The sequence below is a fragment of the Zonotrichia leucophrys genome, chromosome 1 (assembly GCF_028769735.1).
Source record: "Zonotrichia leucophrys gambelii isolate GWCS_2022_RI chromosome 1, RI_Zleu_2.0, whole genome shotgun sequence".
Taxonomy (NCBI): domain Eukaryota; kingdom Metazoa; phylum Chordata; class Aves; order Passeriformes; family Passerellidae; genus Zonotrichia; species Zonotrichia leucophrys.
The window spans coordinates 69596580-69618958 of NC_088169.1; the positions used below are offsets into that span (position 1 = coordinate 69596580).

Consider the following 22379-nt stretch of genomic DNA (forward strand, 5'->3'; position numbering starts at 1 on the left):
TAACCCCTCAGATTTTCACTGGGTAAATGATAATGAAACTCCTGTTCATCTCCTCATATTTTCTGCTCCTTAAATTTTAAATGAGGCAGAGTTACTCAGTATTCTATCAAATCCCAATTCTTTCTATGCAACGAACAAGGAATTTCAAAACTTTTTCAAAATAGCACTGGACACTCATCAAAACAGAAGGATTCCAAAGTTTGGCATGAGACCATACAGTCTACTTTTAACAACACTTGAAAGAAGTGAGAAATGCTGCTTGGAAGCTGTTAACACACAGCTAAACTCTCATCTCTGCACAGTGCTCAGGAGAGCACTGTTTAGGAAATCATGGTTTGGAGGTACCTACGCTGAGCTGGCCCTGTGCAAACACACTCAGTCCAGTGCACCTGGGGTAAAATCTCTTAGAGGGTCTCAGCACAGATTTTTCCATTAGTCTCTCAAGAAAGAGGACTGGATCACCCCTGCTATGAACACAGGCTGAGAGAGCTGGGCTTGTTCAGTCTGGGGAAGAGAAGGTTCTGGGGACCCCCTACAGCATCCTTTCAGTACCTCAGTACCTAAAGGGGGCCTACAAGAAAGAGGGGCTTTTTACAAGGACATGTGTTGATAGGACAAGAGGGAACAGATTTCAACTGAAAGCCATTATACATGATGGGGTCCTGCTCTCCTGGAGATGGCTGTACATCTGCCTGTCCATGGGGAGCAGTGAATTAATTCCTTGTTCCCAGCTTTACTCTTCCAACTCTCTCTCTGATCCCACTGGTGGGAGAGTGAGTGAGGGGCTGTCTGTGGTTAAACACCACAGCACTCCAAGTGCTTACAAGCTGACAGTGTTCTGCTTTCTACATTATTTCTACTACTTGGTCAAGTCCAACAACGACTGCATCAGAGGCTTCTTGTAAATTCAGGGCTGCTCCAGGAACAGAAACAACAGAGATTATGGAGCAAAATACATGATTTCAGAAAGAAAGAAGAATGTACCAGGCAAAGAAGACGAGTGAGGGAATGACATGGGGCAGATGTTGGCCATCTGGCTCACTCTCAGGTACACCAGAGGTGCCAGTAGAAGGTCTATAGTAAAACTGCCAGGTCTATTAGCTCTATTAACCTAGATGAATCCCAGTATTCTCTTGGGAGGTCATCAATTTTTGGAAACTGTGCAGAGGCTGGAAAGAGGAGATATCAACACCAGACAAATAAGACTCATTGCCTTGAAAACTATGAGAAGTGGTCTGGGGACCTGTAAAAGCTTTATCATAATCTCTGGGGAAACCCCTGTCTTAATCATGATTTAGACTAAAGCTTTATTACCTGGGAAATTGCTTCTCCCTCTCAGACCAAGATTTTTTTCTTAATGCTTTTTTACTGCTGTGTTGCTGACACAGGAACTTGGGTTTGTTTTTTAAATTCCCATTTCATGTTGTAATCCTTCTTTACAATTATTATTATTATTACTTATCTATGTCACTATTGTTAAAGTAGAAAATGAAAAACTTTATTAAGAAAATTACAGTAATTAAACTTGTACATGAAATGGAAGACTTTTAACAATTCACTGCACTTCCATATGCAATCTGTTGTCACAGTTTATATGAGCAGAGAATGACAACAGGCATCTAACTTTCCTGGGAACATTAGCCATGAACTATAAGCTGCTGAAAGTTTTCAGAGACCAGAAAGGGGAAGGCTATCTTTTCTTATACCTCACATCCATTTCTTGAAACTGAGGTTCAACTCTATCAGGGCCAGACTGTAATTTTTTTTCAGTCTAAGCAAAGTCTCATTCTTCAGGCAGTCCCATTACATTTATTTATGGAGTAATGTCTTGTTGAATGCACTGTTGGCTGGATCTGACTCTGCACAGATAAATAAGTTGCCCTACACAGCTTCGGATGTCACCATCACACAATGCAAAACATCCCAGGTTAGATAGATGTACTATGACCAACACGTCAAGAACTTTTACTCCCCTTCTGCTGATTGATTGAATAATTATACCCATGAAATGGGATGATTTACACAATTGCATTGCCTCTTGGCTAGAATAAGCTTTTGCTAGTCAGATAGTCCTGAAGGATGTCTGCTTGTGGAATAAATCTGATATAATTTGATACACAGCATGACACACAATCAAGATGAAATGATCCTCAGATAATTCTTCCATGTGCAATCATTTCAGGAAGACAATTTTAATAATGATATTTTCTTTTTTATTAGGTTTTTGGACTATTTTTTCAGATAATGAACAATTACATCAGGAGAAGAACTTATCATCACGTTAATATTTTATTAATTCTTTACCTGGGGCCAGTATCCTAAAGCAGAGGAGACAGCTCTCACTGAAATACTCCATACTGAAGGCCTTTTCCAGTTCAGACTTCCACAGTGTCTCCTTACTATTACAAATTTCAATCTCCCACTTTTAACAGTCCCAGCTTGGTTATGCCAGTGTTTCACTTGTTTGTTTCTCCCTTTTTCTTCCTCAATCATACTCCTCCATTTTTGCTTCCCACTCAAAAAAACAATAGTAAAGGGAAAGCTTAGGATTGGCAAGCATGAATATAAACATAAAATAGCAATTTAAAAACATGTGAGTCCTTCCAGTCTCAGTCAAAGAATCATGCCTGCTCAACAATAGGGATGATCCATGTCCAGGACTGAGCTGATGAGCTATGGGTGGAACATATTCCAGCCTGATCAATCAAATGCTCCACTTCCCCAGCAGTGATTAGGATGAAACAGTACTGAGAAAAAGCCCAGTCCCTGTGTCGCTTAAAAAAAGGGGCAGGTTTTTGCTTCATGTCTAGACTTTTTTCTGAAGTAAAGGCACATTGATGTCATTATTCCCAAAAGTAAAAACTTCCATGTGACATTCAGAAACTGGTTCTGGAACAATTTAATTTCATCTTTTATGGCATGCTTCTCTCAAAAAAGCTCTTCATGGAGGTGGGATTAGCGATTAAGAGATGTGGAGGGTGGAACACATATGTCTGTGAAAAGTGGAATTAATGTGATTATGCTAAGCAGAACGTATTCTGGGCATCAGTGGTTTGCAAAGATTTGAGGAAATGTGCCCCAAGCATAGACTATCTTCTCTGGAAAATAAAGCATGATATTCACAGAAGGCTGGGATAAAGAGGTATTTTATGAGCAAGCAGAGGAAAATCAACTGTCACTTTATATAAAACACCTTCCCTTTGTTCTGCTCTTTTAATCTCCACCATAACGAAACAATTATAAGAAATTGATGATTCTGAAGAATTGTTAGTCCATATTTTTCCTCATTGGAAAAAAAAAAAGAAAGTAAACAGAAAAAATACATAACACAAGCAGATAATAATTTGATCAATGCATAAGTATATTGGGCACAAATATTACAAGTTGCTACTCATTCTAATAATCCACTATCAGGTCTAGTTCTGTGAAGAGATTGTTCCTTAGAGGATATAAGAAATCCCAAAATATTTTTCCAAGTCCATGAAATGTCACTGTTTTGATGTTACAATCCGACAGGTTTCATGAAGCATGAACTCAGCCAGAAGGGCAAACAGTCTGTGATGCCAATAATTCTGATTGCTTCAGAAAATACCTTCACCCAGACCAGTGCACAAGGGTTTCCCCAGTGAGGCAAATCATGTCTTTTTTATCGTTATACACATGATCACAACAGGCTTTTGCTTATGCCTGTTGCTTACCTTGCTCTCAACCACTCCACAAGTCCTGCAAGCATAACTTCCATCCTATGCAGCGACACATTACTGCATTTTAGTGCTGTAGCAGGGTGGTCTGTCGTGACACACCAGCAGAGCAAAAAGTAGGACAGGTCATTTGCAAGGTAACATGGCTTTTAAGAAACCAAGCCTTTGAAATTTTTTCACTTGATGGTACCCCTAAATGCAATAGTTACCTTTCATGGCTTATAAAAGCAATCCCTCTCACAGTGCTCCAAGGCATTTCTGCTCAGTGGAGACAACTCCAAGCACAAAGCAAATGTTCAGTGATTCATAATGTTTTGTCTTCAGAAAACAGACAAAAATATCTCTTCACCTTGGCCACAGGATGACCAAGAACACACATGCACAAACTCTATCTACTGGTTTGGTTTTGAAGCCAGAGTCAAAGCAACTACAAGAGACAAGATATTCGCAAATGATAGAAATTTGCACCTAGGTAACTCTAACAGCAAACAGCTGTACGGATTGTGAGTGTGCTTATTTGTGTTGCTTTATTCCACTACAGAATTTATAGCACTCAAAATTCTGTTCCAGACGAATTTGGTTCTGAGAAGAACATACCCACACTTTCTGTGCACAGCAACACTTGTAGAACTATTGCTCAGTAATGCATAAATTTCACATGCAGAATCCCACACATGCAACAGCAGAAATAACCTGCAGTATCTGCACTGGCAAGAGGTTGCCTTCAGAAAAAGAAAACAACTTATCCAAGCACTTGTGCACAAAGTATAGAAGACAGCTACAAGGTGTTTGTTAAGACAGTGTGCTTACTAGTTCCTAGTTATTCTGAGTTGCTTATTCAAAACTTGTTTAACCAAAAATATTTGTCATTCTTTTTTATAATAAGAAATACAAATATGGATGTCTACTGGAGATGTGGCACAACAGAGAATTCTGAATATTTTCTTTATTGAGAAGATAAAATTAGGCAATTAGATCAAACTACACTGAAACAACTGAAAAGCTGAGTAATTTTCATAACACAATTGATTTCTTACCGCATGGTGCCATTTAAGGGATTAGAACAACTCACCAGGGTAATATCAAACTTGATTAGAAGCCAAGGGACCTGATTGTTATCTCCATTAAGCCAGACAAAACATAATTGACACCAGCAACTCTCAATTTTCACCAGTGTAACTAAAAGGAAAGTCAAGCACCTTATCTTTCACTTGGGTAGGTCATTTTCATATCTTTGAGTGATTAATAGTGATTGTTTCAACCCCCTTGAAAATTTCAAAGACAGTGTTTCTGGTATTTGCACAGCTAGGTGTGCTGGTATTACATGGGTCTCAGTGCCTCCATATGAAAAACAATTCACACAGCAAACAAAAGGAATATCTTATGTAAACTTGGAGAAAACCTTTAACATGCTCAGCATGCCAAGACCCTTGCCCCTCCACAAGTAAATATATAAAGATAATGGGATGAAATTTTCCAGATAGTGAGGTACACAGGGGAGGAAGTAAGAACTGGGAAGCTTTTCAAGACCTCCCAAGACAGGTGTGACAAATCACAGTCAACAGATACTGTAGGGCTGGATTCATCTGAACTCAGACATCTACACTGCAGGTAAATATGCACAAGGTTGTTGGCCAAACCACCTCTGTCCACAGTGGTTAAAACAGTAACTTAGTAACAGAAGGATTTACCTCAGATAAAAACTCATATATATGAATGTGTCACCAAAATTATTTCTCCTCTTGGGATGGAAGAGAAGGACTTCAACCAGAAACCTCGGAATTGTTTGTAAACTTGAAAACAGAAAGAGTCAGCATCAATTGAAATGTGGATGAGGTATAGTATGCATTAAGGATGAGGTAATCTGGGGTTATTCACCTCTGCTGGTGAGCTGCTGCAAAGAACCCCTGCAGAGCAGATGTTCCCTGCAGAAATAATGAGCGTCCATAAAAAAAACAAACAGCATGTCATTACTTCTCAGTCTGTCTTCCAATTTTCTTTGCTCAACACTAATACACCTGCCGGCCTGGCTTCTCCATTTTCTATAACCTTATTTTCCTTTTTATTCTAGTTGATTTTTATCATCTACTGAGTATCACAAATGAAAGGTAGGTAACAAATTTATTTCCCTATATGAATATACCTTTATAACTTCAAACATTGACAGATTATTTGGTTAGAGGACAAACTTTCAGGAAAAACTTTGTCTAAATTTATACTCTGTAAGAGTAATGCAAATGTTTATACAATTTTAATTATATATCAGTCAAGGCTTTCTCTAAACAAATAAACATCTATAATTCACACCTTGGAGAGGTTGAATACCACTTGAAAGGATGACTGTTAACTAAACTAAAACTGTTCAGCCAATTTTCATTCTCTGTGCCGAGTGAGCTCCCAGAAGAAAAACCACCTGCACACAAAATCCAGAATGATTAAGTTTTTCCAATGAGAAGCTCTATGGGAGGGAGCTCTGCTGTTCCAGGCAGTTTGAAGCCAGCAGCATCCAAGGGCCCAGCTAAGAAAAGTCCCAGTTCTGAAAGCAACAAGCTATGCCCTCCATTGCACAATCAAAAACCCCAGCTTTGGTCCTGCACTGAGCACAGGCCTGGCTCCTTTGGCTGCTGAAGCTAAATTTCTCTGCAGTAGGTGACATGTCCAGGGGGAATCCTTCTAAGAAATAATAATGGTAAAAGGGTAAGTATTTCAGACATCAGCCTATGAAAAATGCACCTGTGTGTCACTTCCATTGTGTCCTCGTCCTCTGCAGCTTATGGATTGGCAGAGGGGGTTGGTATCTTGCATGTAATTTTTGTCCTTCTTGAATAAAATATGCCCAATATATGAGTGGCACATAGAAACAAAAAGAAGAAAATCACATTTCAATCAAGATATTAGCAGCTAAAAAAGCTGTTACAGCAACTGAAAGCCATGAAGATTTAATCTGCTCTGACCATGCTCTGTCCTTCCACTTCTGCTGCTGATTAGACATCAGAGGCACCATCTTCACACAATAACAGAATGGAATCCCTCAGGAAGTCATATTGTTTCTCCCATAGGAACAGACAGAAATTTTCTCCAGAACCATGACTCCCCGCTGGTTAATTATATCTCACTAGTGAGGCACAATAGCAGAACTTTTAACTTCTTTTATCGTATTTCTCCTGGCCAAACTGGCTGTGAACCATGCTCTGAAAATCAGCAGCACCAGAAAGCAGGATGAATGGACACCTAGGTGATCCTGGACTGAATAAGCCATCCCAACCAAATTTACACATATGTTATGATGCCAAGCAGGAAATCTCCATGCTGGCCAGTTCAGGAGCAAAAGTCCCCATTTTCTCAGCTGTCTTTCATTTCTGATGCCACAGTGATGATTGCATTTGGTACAGCAGTGGCACTTCTGCTGTCACATGCTGCTGTTGCTAGCATAGCAACCCACAATCAGCGTGAGGCTAGAAAAATCTCCTGAGCTGTTCAGTTCAACAAAACAGCAGGTCCTCTGGATACCATCTATACCTGTAAGTGAACAATTTCAGTAATGGCTTTGTCAGTCTTCCTGGAAGCAGTACTAATGGGCCACAAATAACAAAATGAAGTTCAGCTGCTAAAAGAAGAACACAACAAACTGTTGAAGGAAGGGAAGGGAAATTATTGTCATAAAACATTTGTATGGCCTTGTGAATTCTGCACTGTACAGAACAGAGATCGCACCTTGCCCTGCCCTAAACTTCTTGCTGTTGCTAAGACAACTCCAATGGAAAAGAAGCCATGTAGACTCCAGTGGTGAGACCTCCAAAGGGGATGGGTTGGCTACTAGGATTTGCTAGGAGACAGAAAGTGTGTTGGTGCAAAGGGCAGGATGGCTGCTGTGGCTCTGGAAGACTGTCTGACACAGGAACTCAACCAAGAGCAAAGACAATGGGGATACAGCGGGAACATCCCAACAAACAGCATGGTCTCCTTGTTCCCTGAAATGCCGCTGTGTTCTTGACTGAGCCAGCCTCTAGGGAACATCACTGGAGCTCCTAGGAGCATCACTAGGAATTCCAACAGCAACATCTCCTACCCAGACCAACTATCTCTTCTCATTTCTTGCTTGGTGTATTCCAGCAGCAATGTACCTGCCTAGGCTGGGAGTCACTGAGCCTTTAGGGAAAGCTTTTCCTTCCAGCACTAGAGATCACAAAGTAGTTCATGGTATCAGTTCATGAGACCTGTGTGGAAAGCCCTTTGCAGGAACAAAATCCCACGCCATGAAAGGATCCACAATCTGGCTCTCCCCATCAGTTTACTGTAGATGTTTCATACCACATTTGCATAGAGGCTCTCCTTTACTGGATGCTGACCATCTTTTACAGAATATTACTTGGATTATCTATCTGAAAGTCAAAATGTGGATCCTACAGTGTGGATCCTACAGTGTATCACAGGAAATTGCATCAGTGAACTTAATAACTTAATGTTTTCTGGAGGAAAGTATCACTATCCTTGAGGGAAGCACACAGAAGTGCATACTTGACATAGCTCATCTAGACTGCCTTAGGATGCTTCAGTGCTTAACATAACACTGCTGACTGGCCTTCCCATACCAAATTTATGATTTTAGGTATAGAAGAAAAAGCAGATTTAAGATTGGCAAGCAGAACATGTTACAAGGCAAACCTCTATAACTTATCCTCTCAGGCATTCATGGCCTAAAGCAATGAATTGCAAGTACTAAGGGAGTGAAATCTGACAGCTTGTTTACATTGTGAGGTTCATATGCATCCACATCTTTGCATAGATAAAAAAAAAAATACTCTGTCTCTTAAAAGAACTCTTCCCAACAAGGAAATACAAACAAGCAATTGTCTCTTCTCTACCACCCCTTTGAAGAACATTGAGGAAAGTTTTTCTTTTCACTTCCAGAGATGTCTGTTGATGCATCTGTGGGAAGAGACTTCCAGCAGCACATACACTCTTAGGTCCTACCACTGGGGGCTTGGTCACGTTCACAGAGGTGACCGGTAGCTACCTGCTGTGCTTGCTTGCATTACACCATCTCCATCACAGTGCCACTCATTCCTCCTAGGAATTTCTCCTATTTTACTACAGCATCTCTAACACAGGATCAAAAACATGTGCACTAATACCAGGATTGGGACATGACAGACACATGTCTAATTCATATGTTCTAGGGTTTAAGACTTCCTATTCTTCCCCCGATCACATATTTCACATGGCTCAATTAAATGGCAAAATGAGACATTGCCAAATGTTTCTTTCTCACTGAAAAAGAGACAGCTATTTAAAGAATGTTGTTACACTAGCCACATTTCATCACAAAAAATGAATACCTATAATTACAGTATCTGTGATTATACAATGTCAAACACAGGAAAAATAAGCACGCCAACATTTTGAGGAAAAAATTGTAACCTGTATTATCCACATTCAGGCTAAAAATTCTGGATCTTGTCCCAGCCTCAGAAATAAAATATACCCAGCAGTAATTGAAAAACAAATGAATTTGATTACAATCTTACCATACTCTAGCTTTTGCATTCCTCAGCTATGTGGCAAAAAGATGGAAAAATCCCATTACATGCACCAGGAGACAAATTTTTAAGGTATCTCTGCAAACATCAGTTATCTTTACACTTAGATATTTCTGGCTTTGGAGCTTGAGCCCTATTGCATTACATCTGTGAAATATTTGGCCATTGATTCATAATACATTTTGACAGTGCCAATGGAGCTGCTGATCAAAAATACTGCTGGGCTTGTGGGTTTGCCTTCACATTCAAATGGTGGCAGCCCTTGGCTTCGTTTTCACTTGAGGTCATTTGTGAGGGTTTGAAAGTTTGTCCATGAGGGGCTGAGCAGCTGGAGGCAGTGGTGGGGGGACACTCCTGGAGTGAGCCAGAGCCTGGCAGAAGGCTATATGCCATGCCAAAAACCCCCTCCAACACCTGAGAGGGTGCAGAGGCCATCCCCAGCTCACAGCAGCTCCCTCACACCAGACTTGGGCAGATACAGCCCTCCTGTAACAAGCCAGGCAGAAATGGGAAGGGATAACTGGTGTAAGGAAGAGATGTTGCTGCTGGACCTCCTGATGAGGGAGCTCCCAGTAATGCTCCTCAGGGCATGAGTCAGCCAAGAAAACAGGGGCATTTCTGAGAACCAGGAGCCCCTTGTTACTCGTTGGGATCTTCACACTATTTTCTCCAGATCGTACTCTGTCTTCCTGTACACCTTGTGAGGCTGTGGTCACCCTTGATGGGCAGGTGTGGAACACAGGGTGTGAGAGAACTGCGCTATCATTTGCCCTCAGCTAGAAACCACAGGTTTCCCTCTCACTGAATGACATGAAACTCTGTCAATTGACTCTTTCTCCGTAAGTTACCAAGATGCCTTTATATTACTTGTATATAGCCCTATTGATTTTTTTCAGTACTTAAATGCTCTAAGAAAATCAATGTTTCAGCAAATAGAGTGGAGCAGAAGTATCATAGAATCCCATTTGCCATTCCAGCATCAGAGATCATGGTTAAATTAAAGGAAATAACTTGTACGATGTGGGATGATGGATTTAGAGAAAAACTGCAGAAGACACAGAAAATGGGTGAGTGGAGAGACATGAAATTAAAAACAAAATAGAAAAAGATACACTGAAGATAAAGATAGCGGCTGTGGATACGACTTAGTTGATTTTAGCAATCCAAAACTTAGTTGTCTAGTCCAAGATAATAATTTTAGCTCTCTGCATGTAGTGAATAGAGAGCAGGAGCCATCTCCACAGAGGATTCAGCCTAAGGCAGGACAATGCATCACACATTTCTTCACCTATCCCAAAGTCTACACTCAGAGGGGATGTGTAACTTTTGTGTTTTAACAGCACTGGAGTTGATAAAGATCATGCATAATTTTGAGTGTTGTACCTATTTAATAGAAGGCCCTCTAACCCAACATATTTTTGTTCTGAATATAAGAATCATTTGGTTTTCTTGGAAAAATCTGACATTTCTTTGTGTCAGAGGAAAGATTTCCTTATAATTGCTTATCAGCAGGTCCTGGTCTGAATATTCAAATAATTTATGAGCACAAAACCTATTTATTTGCTGCATTTTATTAATAATGGGCCAAACTTATCACTAGTACAATCTCATGTATTGCCATTCACTTCTACTTCTATAGTTATCCTAGTACTATCCAGTATTTCATCATTCTATGCACATAGCTACCAGCAGAATTAGGCCAGCTACAGTCAAATGCCTCATTACTAGTCAGGTCAGACAATAAATCAGATCTTCTGTTTGCAAAGTACTGCAATTTGTGTCTAATGACTGGAAGAATTGGTATATAAAGTAATTATCAAAACTGGAAAGCAATTATCTCCTAGATGAGCAAAATCTCATCTGAAATTTGAACTTCAAAAGAGAAAATAGGATGGCAGGTGTAAAGGCTTTCTGCCTCCTACGTCCTTCTCACACATACCAGGAGTTTTGGCATATTTTATACATGAGGACATTCCATTGCCCCAAGACCCTGAACATTTCTGACACCTACCAGCCACTCTGAATTTCCTCAGTGACTTTGCCAACTTTTAGTACTCAACCAGTTTGCTAAGTTACCATCCTTTCTGCATTGCTCATAACACCTGTTGTCAAAAAGATAAGAAACCTGATCCCATCTACAGCTTCTAATTAATACACAAGGGTTCAAAATAATTTGCCTAAAGTGTCAGTCACAAAGTAGGACAAACCTTTCCAGTCAAGTTTAAAACAAATCTAATTAATTGTCTCCCCTCTGCATTTTAAGTGATGTGCCTATTGCACATATCTGCAGGTGACCTATTATTTCCCACAAAACAATCACAGCCCAAAGGAAGTCCCCAAAGACAAAGCACACATGGGATGTCTAGTCCAGCTCTTTCAGAATTAGAACAAACACTCCACACTGACATTTTCTAACTATGAAATGGGTGAGCTTTCACAATTTTACCCAAGCTTGTTTCCCTTACATTCTCAGAAATCCCATATTCACTGCTGAGATACAGCACATGAACCTCCAGAAAGATGAGCCTTCCCTCATGGGAAGTTAGGTGTGGGATCAGAAGAGGGTTTATAACAGAGCCCTAGTTTCAATAACAACAACAAGCAACTGTTTCTTGTGAAATGACTAATATTAATCACCTAGAGCCAGCTGGCTGAAGTGGGGTAAGAACCCTTAGATGTTTAAAAATACTTTTATTTTACAATCTCTTCTTTAGTTTGTACATCCGATAGAGTGGAGGACACAGAAAGCTTGCTGAAAAATATGGATTACTGCCCTACCAGTGCAAGTCCAAAAGCAAAGCATGGGCTGCACATAAACTGGGTATCATATGGTCCTTTACAGTTATAAGGCAGAGTAATTTCTGGAGGTACCCATTAGACTATGTGGAATCAAGTTGCTGTCTGCAAGGTGCACTTTGCACACCTCCTGCATTACTTACTATTTGGTTTCTGCTGAAGATGCTCCTTGGGGAAGACTCTTGCTCTGTTCATCAGAAGCCTTCAAAAGATATCAAAATGGGGGAAAAAAAATCACTCTAGGTTAATAGGAAAGTTCTTTAAATTATAGAATTACTATTAAATTATCAGTATTTTTTTTTTCACACAAGGACCACTCTCAATTATGTCTGAACTACATTTTCTACTAATTTCTATTTTCTAGCATAGATTTTCTATTTATATCATTGCCTGAGTTGCATCTTGCACTTCAGCACAAGCTTTGGGCCAATACAGTGCTGGGAGAACTGAACTCTCTGCAAGCAGTTTTCAGACATGGATGCAGTTCTTCTGGGGCAGGATGAAGTTCTGGGCTTTAAAAGTCAGAGAAAATGAAATTTTCAGCTCAGAGGATGAGTGACTCCAACTCACTACAGGATGCAATCTTTAAGATAGTGACCTCTTGACAGTTTAAGTGCTGTGTGCCATAGAGGGCATAGGTAAGTAACGTTTTTTAATTTCTCAGAATTGTTTTGATGGGGGAATTACATATGCTTTGGAAATTCTCGTGGCCATGAAAATCTTCGTATAACTTCTCTTAGGACAGTATAGAGAAAAAGCAATATTAGATAAAATACTCATAAAATATTCTAAGAGCATAATAGATAAAGTAACCTCTTACACTGCTATCTATTTGGTATACTTTACTCATTTGTTTAGAGCACAAGTAGTGATGAAAATTTACTATTTCTTCAAAAGAGCATTCTGAAAACTTAACAAATGAAAATTTATATTTTAGTATGCAATCAGATATTTTCTCTCTTTGCTTTATCTTAATATTTGTCGTTAGATTTCTTTACTACATACTTTTCCTGAATCTTGCTCAATAATTATTCATGCTCAAGACAGGGGTGAGAGGAGGCACATATTTGATTGATATCCCAGAAGAATGAGATTTTGGCTGTGAAAATGTGATTAGACCGATCTCTCCCCATCCAGGAAAAAAAAAAAAAAGCATTTATAAATCAAAGTTACTATATAATTTGGTTACAGGTATTCAATGGAAAAACAATCCTCATTGTCAGTTATATATTTCCATTTATATTTCAAAAACTATTGATTCTGAGAGTTGAGGAGGGTATCTCTCTGTGCTTCATTATTTCAGGTGACACATGACAAATTATGTTTTTCCATGGACTTTCACAGAGTCTCTTTCAGAAAAGACTCTTCCTTCAGCTCTCAGCTGTTAATCCAGTTTTTTTACTGGAAAAAATGCTATAGCAGAAGATGAAAAAAGTGCCTGTGAGCATGTTAATCATGGAGTGATTGATGCTGCCATTACAAGGAAAGGTTAGGTAACATCCTCAGCAGTTTTCACCACTATTTACAACATGGCAGTGCCAGTCATCCAAACTAAGGACTGATCAATGCACAGACTTCAAATTAATTCAATAAGAGTCCTCTGAATGCAATGGCAAGTCTGATAGCATTCATCTATTTTTATTTCCCCTCCCTCTTTCAGCACATTGCTGAAGTCTGAAGACATCTGAAACTTATGAGATTTTAGAAAGAGATTGAGTCATTAGAGAGCGCCCAAAGGAGGACAGTGAAGATGGTGGCAGGTCTGGAGGGGAAACCGCAAGAGGAGCTGCTGAAGTCACTTGGTGTGTTGAGCCTGGAGCAGAGGAGACTGAGGGGAGACCTCATTGCAGTCAGCAGCTTCCTCATGGAGGGAGAAAGGGGAGCAGGCACTGATCTCGGCTCTGTGGTGCCAGTGACAGGACCAGAGGGAATGGCCTGAAGTTGCTTCAGGGAGGTTTAGGTTGGATATTAGAAATAGGTTCTTCACCCAGAGGGTGGTTGGGCACCAGCACAGGCTCCCCAGGGAAGCAGTCACAGCATGACAGACATGACAGAGCTCAAGAAGTGCTTGGACAGCTCTCCCAGGTCCGTGGTGTGGCTCTTGGGGATGGTCCTGTGCAGGGCCAGGAGCTGGACTCGATGATCCTTGTGGGTCCCTTCAAACTTGACATATTCCGTGACTCATGGTCAGACTACCAAAGACAGCACCTTGCTCTGGCTCCCTACACACATCCTTTCTCATAATGCAATCAGCCACTACAAAACCCACCTAAGAAAGCAGAGAAAAAGGCAGTAGCCAAAATAACAAAACAGGAAAAAAATTAAATTATCACCTCTACAATTTCTTCTGTGAAATAGTTTCACAAAATTCTTGCCTGCTGCACTGCTAACATGACTTCATGTATTTTTACTGGAAAATATGTGAATTCTGGAATGTGAGTACACTACTAATGGAAGCACTATTGTGATGTGAATCAAAAAATACAAAGTTTTTAGAACTCTGAATGCACTTGTCTTCATAAATTATTTGAAAGTAAATATATCTATTGAATCAAAGAGCAAGCAACTACTTCTCATACTATATTTTCTTTAATAATTGGTTTCATTTCCATATATCTTTTTTATTGTCAGGTGTAAAAAAAAATCACACCTGAATACTAAGAAAAGAAACAATTGAAGAAATTATCATTTTAATAAAATTACCTTCTTTCAAGTCCAGGATTGCATAGTTTATTTCCTTTATGCTAATTTATTCAACAATTAGAAGGATCAGTATTAACTTATCAGTATTCTAGTTCCTTTAAGTGATTTAACTGATAAAACTAAGCAGTGCTGCTTTTTATTAGACAGTATAACAAAACTGTTCTGCAGCAATGTACATCTTAAGTATGCCAGGGCAGTAGTTGTCCCTTTCCATCTCCATTACTGATTTTATTAACATCAGTGTAATTGCTCTGAAGCAATAACCAATGACCAGAGTTTTGCCTGTTACATTTCTTCCCAGTATTAAACACATAACTTTGTAGTTAGCTGAAGCCAAACCTCCTTGTTCTCTAGTCCATCTTTTCCAGGTTAGTCCAACCTTTTTCTTGAATAATACTTCTAAAACTAAACCAGCCAAGTTGCTGCCTGACAACTCATCTTTTGTGGTCATTTAAATTACCATAACTGAGTACTGCTGTGGTCTGAAAATGCTTTCCTTAGCTTTTCAAACCTGTTGGGAGAAGCTCTCCTTCCACAAACAAACACTAACAGAATTACCAATGTACTGCTTCACTAAAGGCTTGCTGGAATTGCAAACTCATTGTTTTTCACTTGTAGTCTCAACCCAGCCAATCATTGCACAATTACTCAGTGTACGTATTGCAGTAGTGCCTGAAGTGGGTCACGGTCATGTCAAGCATTCAGAGATCATGTAGGGTGAAAAGCACAGAGCCAGTTGCAGTTCATCTCCCTTTCACTTTATCATGGACAATGAGTCAACAATGCAGCAATGAATTGCAAAGAAAGAGCTGCCAAATAGTCTCATACATGAGATATTTAAAACTAATATAAACAGAAGGAGAATCAGGTACATTCTCAACAACCATATGCAACAACACACTCAATTCAGGTACTTAATTTGGGTGACCAAAAGGATGGTGTTTAAGTCATAACACAGCTCCCATGTGCTATGAAGTTTAAATGTTATCAGGCCACATCCCTATCTTTAGCAGGTTTCCTGCTATCATTCTTTAAGCAGATCCCAGCGAGTTTCCCTTTCTTCCAGTTATGCAACCAACACACTGTTAATGCTTCCAATCTCTTCTGAGACAGAAGATATCATTTTCAAACTCTTCTGCCTTCTGCGTGGCTACCTGTGAGCAGTCTTGGGTGCATCCAGCGATATGTTCCCTTGCAACAATGTGGGACAGCCTTGCAAAATGAAAGGACTTATGCAAGAATGTGGGGGGAAAAGAACTAAAGTAAAGCTTTCATGTGCATCCATGGCTGTGAGTCCAAGTGCTCCCAAGTTTGAGGCCTCCTGGGTAGCTTTCCTTCCGAGCTGACAGCCTCCCCTTCTATTTTAACTCAGATCCAGGGGCTCACCATCCTGTTCCTGGCACCATAAAGAAATGCCAGTCACTAATATTCCATTAAATCTTCAAAGAAATTCTCTTCACGGCTCCCCACAATTCATCCGTTTCAGGCCAGAAACGCTTACTATCCTTTACTTTTCACCTTCCCCATTTAACAGAATTTAACTCCTCTGTCCACTCAATCACAGTGCAGAGTGAATAGAAAAAATGTCTCCCAAACATATTTAGCAAAAGTAACCCCCATATTCTCCACCAGTTAACAGCAATCTTTCCTGAGGAAAGACCTTATGTGATTTTGCATTGTAGATTATGATGCCCTACATATAAAGTTTAAAGCAAAGAAATACTCCCAACTCTTTTTTTTTTTTTTTTTTTATATTTAATGCTATGCACTATCCATTAAGGCAGAAAAACTTCTCCACTTACCTTTTGCAGCAGGCCATACAAATCCCTTTATCAGACAAAATATGATAGGCCACTTTGGCTTTCCGGTTCTCACTACTCCTCACAATAAATCCCACAATGTACTGCAGCCTTAAAAACCCTTTCACAATTCTGTTTTTCATGCATGAGGTATAAGAATCACACAGAGAGAGGCCAAAGACATGCTTCTGCGTAGGGGCCTCCTCATTTGTATGCAGCAGACCAGATTCCCACCAGTTTGTACCTAAATGTCACTCCTAATATGTAGTCATCACAGGAAGATAGCCAAGGTGATTTATCTTAATCATGAAGGCAAAATATTACTATGTTTAATGAGCAAAAAGACACATTTTCACCTGCTTCTTTTGAAACAATTGAAACTATAAACATCTATAATTTTTAAGCTGCTCTTTCATTTCAACAAGCTATGTGTTGCTGCTAAGGGCACCAGCACTTGAAAAAAAAGGTTCTTTGGATACAGTCTCCTAGCAAAGCAGAATTTTTAGAAGTGCAATTTCTTGTTTGCTGTCAATCAGGAAATGTCCATAGATGGTTCATAAAATCTTTTTGAAACTGAGAGTTGCAAATTATGCTTATGAGCACTGTTAGACACAGCTTCTAGATCTCAAATTTTCACTGAACAAAGGGCAAAACTAACACATAAAATTAATTTGTTTTGCCACATCCTCATAAATAATTATCTGGTCATTACCTTACTAAAATTTTGAGGTCAGTGGGAAGAAATCTCTTTGTTCTCTATACTGACCCCCTTCCTGGAGCCAAGAGACATGGAAATACACCTCAAGAAAATATATCTCCAACTATTAACTCAACCATTGTCTTTAAAATCCAAAGTATGTTAATAAAAACTGCAAGAAAAAAAAATTAAAAGTCCTCCCTACCAACTAATCAAATGGAGAATAATTAGGAACTTTGAATAACATTATAGAGTCTCACAGGAGCTGCAGATCAATGCAGTAACATAGGTCCAAAACCCAAAGTAAATTTTAAAGGAAGATCATAGTTTGTATGATAGCCAGGGGCTTCAAACCCTCCATCTCCTTCAAGAGTGTGGCTCCTAGCAAGGAGGAAAACTTTCCCAAGTGAAGAAAGCTTGGCTGAATTCACCAGAGATCTGTTGTGTCCTCACACAAACTTACTAACAACAGAACAGGCAACCAGCACTTCTTGTCTCTCATCACCATGGCCTTCATCTCTCCACTTCTCCTCCTAGAGCCAAAATTGCCTTGTTTGAGCCAATCAAAGGGATCAAAGGATTGTTTGGGCTGGAAAAGACTTTTAATATCATCGAGTCCTACCATCAACCCAGTTTTGCCAAATCCATCACTAAACCACGTCACCAAATACCACTCTACACATCTTTTAAATACCTCCAGGGACAGTGACTCCACCACTTCCCCAGATTGTCTATTCCAAACCTCAACAATCCTTTATGGAAAACAACCTCTAATTTTCAGTCTAAACCTCTTCTGGTACAACTCGAGGCCATTTCATCTTGTTCTGTCACTTGTTACCTGGGAGAAGAGACCTATCCCCACCTGGCTACACGCTCCTCTGTTGTACAGAGTGATAAGATCCCATCCTCAGCCTCCTTTTCTCCAGGTTAAACACCCTCAATTGCTCCTCAGACTTGAGCTCCAGACCCTTCCCCAGCTCCATTGCCCTTCTCTGGAGATGCTCCAGTCATTTTGTTCTGATGGAGCATAAGCAATGCTACTTCACTGTACGTGGAAAGGTTGCCATCAATGCTCACACTTTGGAACATGTCTTGGTTACAGCAATGCATTCCTCACACCTTCATTTTATCTTTATAAAAACAGCTCAACTGGGAACAAAGGCAATTCCCTTGAACCCAGTCCATAAGCTGTCCCCTTTGCCACTGCCTTTTGTTGAGCACCCATTCTGATTTTTACTGCAATCTTACAAAAAAAGGATTTGCATGGATTTTTTTCATACTTTTAACAGTAGTTCAGTCGTTTAAATCCATGGTAAAAGAAATCAGTGCTCCAGACTCCCAAAGACCACCATGATTCACATGCAAAGTATGTCTGCCTATTTCACTAGTATTTCTAAGAATAGTTACTATCTGCCAATTTACACACAAATCCATCACCAGTGGGGAGGTCATATGCCAACAGCCTATTTCTCTCCTGTCTTTAATTTAGATTTATAATAGTATTTTTTTCACAGATAAATACAAGTTGGCAAAATACTGGTAATACTGCAAAGAGTTTCATTTTCCTTAGGGGAAAATAGATGCCAAATTGTGATAGAACGCCAGGAGGCCATAAAAACGGAATTATAAGTCCACAGATATTCCATGGTAAGTTGACTAAATTTTTTTCCCCCGCCAGGGGGATTATAGCTGAATTGCTGCATCTGCAAAATCCAAAGTCCTTTGCTGCTACAAAATTATTTTCTACTTGGGTCCAAGGTTTATGGTAGTTGGCTTCCCAGTCACAGAAAGTCATACATTATTTACAAATCTTTGAGTTTAAGTCTGTTATGAATACATTAACTGCTTTCTTACCTTCAGAACTCATTAGCAACAGGAGCAAGTCTTCTAATGCTATTTTCCACTATGTACCCCTGCATATGCTGAACCTGCTGTGCCACTCAAAAGTGGTGTTTCCAATGTTAGCCTTATTTTAAACAGTGAATTTAAAAAACAAATTGACAATAGGGAAAAAAACATATTTAAAAATACCCACAAAGCATGTTGAGCCAGTAGGTAGATATCCACCCATTGGTCTTCGTGAACTCTGCCTAGATGCAGGGATTTATTGTCCAAACACTGCAGACTTTTTAGCCTTGCTTCTAAGGAAATGGAGAATTACAAAATCACATTGTATGGCATTCATCAATCGTTCCTTCCTTAGCCACCCTTGAACCTCTTGGCCAGTTTTAAGCACCTTTGACAGCTGGATTCAGGGAAGAAAGAGATCTCAGAGGCAGAAGTCCTGGCAGGTCATGTGAAAATTAGAGGCTAGGTAGGTACAGAAGACAGAGAGGAGTATTTTGCCCACCCTGGGAGGCAACAGTTTGTCTGTCCCCACACACCTAACTCACATCAGCCACAGCCTGAGGTGACGTTTACCCACCAGGCTGGGAAAATGGAGCAAACACAGCATGCTACGGGAGCTGAGAGAGATTAGAGGATGGAGAACACAAACCCAAGTTCTCACACTGAGGCTGCTTGGTTTTTCATAACTCTTTTCATGGACAACATTGGTGAGTAGAACACTTATGTTTTAATTTGTAAGGCAAACATATATATAATTATGAAATAGTGTATTCTGCCAGGCTGGTTATATGAAATAGGCAGAGCCCAGTCATATGGGGCCAAACAGTATAAACTGGAGTCATTCCACCAAATTCAGTGGAAAAATGGCACTCTGCCCTGGAAAGGATCACAGACCTCATTGGAAACCAAGGAACGCTGGTGAGAAGTGAGACCAAGATGGGATGGGGGCCTCCTTTCCCTGCAGATCCCAGCAGCACAGCACCATGGCTTGCTCATGAGCAGGCAGGATACTCTGCCTTCCTGGGCTCAGCAGCAACTCATTCAAACCCCTCATCAGAGAAAGAGGTCACTGACATGTTATATTGGAGCAATTTAGACCAGAACTGTATGGGAATCCCTAACTGCTGTACTTCGGCTCTGCCTTTGTGTTTTGCTATGGACCGCACAGATGGGCAAGCTTTTATAATTGTAACCACATTTTACATAGATATAGACATATATACATTTCTCCTCAATGGTAAATTCAGCCTCATGTACTGAGAAAGAAGAGTACAGTGATCTGCTTTTAGCTGGTTAAGCAGTCTGAAGCGATCCAAGAAGGAGAAATCAAGAAAAATAGAACATTATTTCACTCTTCAATCAGTTTGCCTAGTTACAAGGCTCTTGCCAAACAAAAACGTAATATCTCTGCTAAAATTAGGATATTAGTTCTAATTATCAGGCACACAAAAATCTTAAAATTCTGAAGCTAAACTGATAATGTTGCTATGGAAATAAGCTTAATTACTACAGACCAGCTAACAAACTTCTCAATGCTGCTATCTTTACAAGCTACCTCCGCTCCTGAAAATTTGTGGTTTTTTCCTCCCCCAAATGGGACTAAATATCTCAAGTGTTAACAGTAATTAAATTCAGACATTCCAAGTCTGAGGCTATTCTGAGAATTGCTTCACAGAGGCTAAGGCAAGAGAAACACAAAGCGCAGTGCTTCAGTGTAACCATTCCCAACAGTCAAAACCACATTTTTATCAATGTACTAATTCAAACACACCAGGCAATGCAAATTCCCCTTGTACAAGACAATGCATGCATGTATGCTCGTCCCACACATTTTTTCCCCTCCCTCACACAGGAGGAAAATTTATGAGGAGGAGAGCCAGGCAGCAGAGGCTTTTCCTGCACTCCCCAGACTTTGGTTACCAATTGCTCCTTATGAATACGTAACTGTGGAGACACACGTGCATATGGACATATGCATGTGAATGTATGCACACAGGAAAAAGATCATTCATCAGCAGACTGTGGCATTTTGCTTTCCCACAGCAGGAAGCCCCACGCTGGAGCTCAGGGATGGGCAGCAGGGCTCCAGTGTGACCATGACTCCACATGCTGGACACCGCAGGGTGAGGGGCCCAGAGGGGAAAAGCTGGAGATGGAGGGGCAGAAGACAGGCAGGAGACCCTGGTCCAACCCAAGAACTGCCCAGCTGGGTGTGCAGGTCTTGCATACGCCAACAAGAACTCTACTCCCTGCCCCTCTCTGAAGTGACTTTGACTCCCTGTGTGTGCCTATTCATCCTGTTGGAAATACAGCCATGCCTAAGCCCAGCTGGGGCAGTGACACGTGATGAACATGACCCACTGGCTACCAGCCCACAGGCTGCAAAATGCAGTCAGTCAAAGTGAACCCCACAAAGACTCAGGGGCTGAAAATCCTTCCTTTCCAGCATCTGGGGGTAGGCTGCAAATTTTCACTGATAGAAAAAGAACTCAAATTTATCAGATAAGTTATACACTATATATCATGAATAATTTAAGCAGTCTTAATAAACAGCTGAAAGTAGAAAACCCACACAGAGAACATTTTACATTAACCCTTAATATTAACCCTTGTTAGGTTCACAACATTAACATTAACCCTTGTTGGTGGCCTGCAATACAAACTAGCTTACATCCAATCTGACAAAAGTCCACTCTACTGACTTTAGTTTAATTACTCCTGATTTCTACCAGTCTGAAAGCAAACTAATTTAACTTCCCAAAGGATAAAACTAGTGCTCAGTTCAGAAATGTTAGCTTTTTAAAAGATTCTTAATTCATATTATTTTCCAAAGATTTTCTTAAATCTATTTAAAATCAATGCATGCTTGCCAAATTGCACACAGTAATAATTCAGAGATAATTGGTCTCAGAATAACTTTACCAAAAATTGAAGGAAAAATGCCTCTAAAATTCTGAAACTCTGAAACCCCATTTAGACCACAGAAAACGTTTTCTAATTGGTTCAGATTTGAGGAAACACATTTGCTAGTTACTACATATTTTTTCCTTGGTGAAACCATGGAAGGTACATCAGCCCAGAGGAACTTAAGCCCAGAGGAATGAACCAATTATCTGGTCTGACCTCTGTATATGAGGAGTTATTAAATTTCATTCATTAGCTCCCTAATTGAGCCATAGAAGTAGTGACTTACTTCCAGTTGGAATTTCAATGGTATCAGCTTTCAACTATTAGTCCTTGACAGTCCTTTCTTCACCACTCTTTTACTGTCACTATCCCTTTATGACTGAGTTTA

The 22379-nt window shown here is 40.0% G+C and overlaps 1 protein-coding gene across 7 annotated transcripts in view; it reads right to left on the bottom strand.

Moving 5' to 3' along the window:
* Nucleotides 1–22379, bottom strand: part of MTUS2 (microtubule associated scaffold protein 2) — a 265481-nt gene that overhangs the window by 192851 nt on the left and 50251 nt on the right. For 3 of the 7 annotated variants that reach the window (XM_064716686.1, XM_064716676.1, XM_064716704.1), the window contains one exon: nt 12181–12239. The exons of 3 other annotated variants lie outside the window; for them this stretch is intronic. The gene's annotated coding sequence lies outside the window, so the exon portion shown is untranslated. Of the gene's footprint in view, nt 1–12180; nt 12240–22277; nt 22316–22379 lie in introns of those variants that run through there. One more of the 7 variants, XM_064716713.1, reaches the window with a different exon arrangement.